Below are 5,014 nucleotides of genomic sequence, written 5' to 3'. Positions count from 1 at the left end.
TAAAAAAGGCACATATAAATTGATGCTGCAACCAATGTAAAATATTAAATTAAATGCCTTACTGATTCGCAGTTTTTCGTGAATTATGTTGAAAGAGTTTTTAGATTTTAGGTGACACAAGGTAATACTTCAAATATACAAATCGAAATAAAAACGCACTGATTTTGACTTATCATAAGAAGTCCAGTTGTCGCTCGTGGAAATCGATGTTGATATTTTGAGAGGTTGTTACTCGGTGGCTGGTGCTCATGCACTGGTTTAAGGGACGATACGAATATGTCTACCAGAGAGTGGTAGGCGGTTTTTTCAAAGGTTTTTGTACTTCCCCGAACTAGATTTCTCTTCGGCGGCAATAAGACCTTTTTGTCGGTGACAATAGTTTTGTTAGGGATGCCCGATTTCTAAGAACGACAGTCTGGCCGTTATTTATTATTCTGTAAGATTTTAGTTTATTTGTTATAATGATATGTGAGCATATCATTACATAATAGTTTGTAGACTTTTAACTGATATAGGTATATTATTGTTTTTCTAAAATATCTGCTACCTTTTATTTAAAAATGATGTTACCTATAGTTAATAAAAATTAAAAAGGGTACCATAAAAAAATGTAAGCAGTTAATATGTGGTTGCGATCGAGGCGAGCAGTTTTTTACCCTTTCGGGCCGGTCAAAACCTTTGCCCCCCTCTATTGAAAACTGAAATGAAGCCACTGCTATCTATGGGCTATTATCATAAAATACAAGTGCAGGGGCCCTATAACATTTTTCGCATCAGGGCCTTGGCCCCACAAAACCTAGTTGCGGCACTTATCGTATTTATGGTACAGAAAACATTGAATATTAAATAAATTTCTGTCACAAGTAAAATTATATATGCCATATGATTTTATATTATATTATATATCATTAATTTGGCACATATAATAATTTACTTATACTCTACATACTTATTGTATGTGCCATTACAATTTAAAATTAGTAGTTTTACAATTAATTTTGCATACTTAGTACTAACCTAACTAGGTACTTATAAGTACTAATAAATTAGTAAAACTAAAAATGAAATCCACCACAGTATATTGCCATATATAGGTAGTCATATGGATAGATTCAGTTAGGTAAGTTCAATTATTATACGCAAGTTGAGCTCAGTTCTTCCACGTAAATTAAACTTATTCAAATAAATATTTTACCGTCAAGTATTTAATACAGCATTGTTTTGAAGAATCCTTTTTGAGTTTAATGATTATTTTTCTGATCTAAAACCAAAAAAACATTTGTTTTATTACCTCTATATTTAAGGGCGTCACCCGTGTCCGTTTCGTTAAGTATAGGTATCATACTTTTTTAATAGCCCTAGTGCATCCGTGATAATATCTCTTATGATTTTGGTATATCCCAATTCCCAGGTGCGTTCGTAATATCATCGCCGATAGTATAATATAGTAGTAGGTACCTATAAAATATTAATATTTATTAAAAAAAGTATAAACTTCAGATGTAAAATATCAATACACTCGCTAAAAATTTTAAAAATGAGTGTAATTCAGAAAAATTAAATAAATAATAAGAACCAAATATATTTGGGGTACCTATAAACCAGTTTACCTCCCTGTGCTAGTGCACCCTGCAGGGTAACTCTACATTAATGAACTAGGACGCACTTGGGCTACGTCAAAGTATGATTTTTTTTTTGGGACGCGCTCGGGTGATACCTTATTCCGGCCATACTAGAAACATCAAATAAGGATAATTTTGGGACACGCTCATAATTAGATGTCATCAGCAAATGTCAAATGTTGAATTAGTGATTTGAGATTTCTTTAAATGAACAGAAAAAAATATGTACAACTATTTCGTAGATAATAAGTGCAGAAGTATACATTTCATTTGAATCATTTGGTAATGTTAATTTAATCACCTACCTACTTAAAAAATAAATTAGTGTAGTTTGAACTAACAGAATTCCTTAAAACTATTTAATTCTAAATATCAATAATATGTAGGTATAAATTTTCAAATAATCAAGAATAAACTACCTAGTATGGTAGTATTGATTTTATAATCGATTAATTTCATTTGGTTTGATTCGTTTATTTTATAACAACCAGTCTTCAACTATAGTCTGCGATAGCAGTGATAGCACCATGTGCAAGTCGCGACTCTTTTGTTATTTTACCATTATATTGGCTATTGTTGTATTATTCTAAATTACTTTCCTTGTTTTTTTTTATTAAAATAACATATTTTGGTTATTTTAATTTTTAATTTACCATTCAGCAATCAAAATGTAATAGTTGAACATATTTTATTCTATGTGAGTACGTAGATACATATTAATTTATTTATTTTTAATGAATATAACATTTTTTTGTAAATAGGTACCATTATGTAAATATTAGGAATTTTTAGTGTTGTCGATGAATATGAATTTAATCCATCGCGTAATTATATTATCCTTATAAAATGAAAAATAATTAAAATTTTTTTTATTCATTCCTTTCTGACGGTTTAAAATTATTTATTACGTGGGTATCAGTAATATATACTCCCGCAACAACAAATAAAAGAGACTGATACACTTAAATTAATTTATATACTAAATAATATAAACCAAATCTTTCTATGTAGGTAGGTACTAGAAATACTAGCCTTTAGTTATAAATTATCAGGTGTTAGGAAAAAACCTTTTAGTTAATTTAATAATTTTACTACAATTTATTATATAGACGCATCGAATTTTTGTCCCTAAACCTGAATGCTAATCACAGGTAACAGACTAGATAGGTCCCATATTATTTTAGGTAAATAAATATACAATAAATATGCAATACAGACGAAAAAAGGTAGGCAAATAGGTGTTGCTCTACTGTACAGTAGGTTACAAGTGGGACACTGTAATGGATAGTAATAAATTTGAATTCAATGATATAATATAATACAGCGCATTGTATAAGAAAAACGATTCTGAGCGAAGATGGTCAGTCAGCCTATGATATTACTAAGTATATTTGATAACAATATTGTGAATAAGGTAATTTATTTATAACCTATTTAAGTAGAACCTTATTTTAAATTTTTCAATCCTTAAAATTTGAACATTTTATAAATTTTTAACTGCAAAATAGTATTATTAAATATTAAATTTAATATATTTTGTCAAAATCAAACTTTAAATGATTATAAAAAAATTCTATACCTATGTATTTTTAATATTTTTAAACTAGGTACTATTGCAACAATATATCAGGAACCGTATATTACATTTTCACGCTTTTTGGCCCAATAAATGACATTTTATTGATATTTATTGAAAAATAAACTAAAAAAAATGAAATTTGAAATTGTCCGTAAATAGCTCACGACATTGATTTTGCGCAAAAATTCTCGGTTTTCTTTAATTTTTCTTTCCTTTTTCCGGCGTTTTCGAAAATTACTGGGAATTTTAAATTTTGACCTTCCCAATGCACTAACTACATTAAATTTTCCATCGAAAAATATACTGATGTTGAAAATTGAAGGATTATTTCGACTATATTTTTATTACTACTAGTATTAATTTCTCTTTGAAAATTTCTGATAGTTTGTGTAAAATGTTTGAATCTATACTCTATAGTTGATAAGACTGTAGGTACTGTAAATGTTGTTGGATCTCGTTATATGATCAAAGTGTTTAGAACTGTTTTCTTGTAAAATGTTATGCTGGTAAATAATAGGAAATAACATAGCATTACCTATACAGGTATCCACATGTAACACGAATACCGACCAATCAAAATAACGTTACCCAATCATTATAATATAGTTTTTTTTTTTGTGTGCGAGATGCGACGCATCCGACGTTCGCATACACGGCTTTACTTATATTTTGCCTCTCTGCCGGACACCATCATGGCCGAGTAGAAAACACCGCCTCACCGAGGACGTCCTAGTGGCGATGCTCGGCATTACATACGAAATTGGGTAACAGCGTTTATTATTATTATTATATTACACCTTGCTCGGTATTTCTTTTTCGTGGTTAGTGTACTATTATTATTATTTGTGTACGGCGGTAACCATATAGGGGCCGTGCTGGTACCCTGCGGTAATGCCGTTATGTTTATTATTATTCTACTTATGTAGTTTGTTTATTGTCATTCTTTGCGTGACCCTTTTTTGTTGCGACTGAGTTTTTATGCCATATTGGCTTTTCTTGGTCATTAAAGTAATTATTATTTTCTCAATTATTAAATAAAATAAATATACAATTAACTCGCCCATCAATTAGGTGTTATTATTACTCTTATCCATTTCCATTATGATTCTACCCAAATCCCACATGCTCCGATTTCCGAATCTTGGCTGTGGGTTGGCGACCTTACCACTAAGTATTCGTCAACGTACGCTCCACGCCGAATCTGGGTAAGCCACCGTGTGAGACGTTATAACTGAATGTCTTTGGTGAACTGTAACAATAATGAACAGATAACCAATAAACATAGATATATTTCAGACAATACGTGGCGAATGGTGGTCATCATCGTACAGTCGGTCACAATAATAATATTGTTAACGAAAATTTATAAATTTATGTTATAATAGTAAAAGACGAAGTTTTTATTTATAGGTATATATAAATATTTTTTTTTATATGCAACAACGTTTCGGGTAGTGGACTTCCACGATTACGGCTCTATAGTTCAGTTTAGGGTAAAGTGACCTGTAACAATTATAAATATCAATATGTTACATGACACCAATTTTTATAATACGAACTACCTACACATTATGTACAATTAACTGCTTAATTGTAAGGCCTATCACCTATGGCAAATATACACTATGTATAAGTAGGTTAGTTCAGAGGCGTGCTCAGAAAATGTATGTGGGGGGTTTCAAGTAAAATTGAAGGAGCTAGTATTTTACCTAACGACCATTTTTTTTTTTTTTTTGAATCAACAGCAAATTCAATTATTTATAGATTTAAATATTATATTGCTAATATAGAAACTATTTATACTAATATACAT

This window comes from Acyrthosiphon pisum, chromosome X (assembly GCF_005508785.2).
Source record: "Acyrthosiphon pisum isolate AL4f chromosome X, pea_aphid_22Mar2018_4r6ur, whole genome shotgun sequence".
NCBI lineage: Eukaryota > Metazoa > Arthropoda > Insecta > Hemiptera > Aphididae > Acyrthosiphon > Acyrthosiphon pisum.
The sequence above is the reverse complement of the archived record's forward strand: the minus strand, read 5'-3'. Positions refer to the sequence as shown.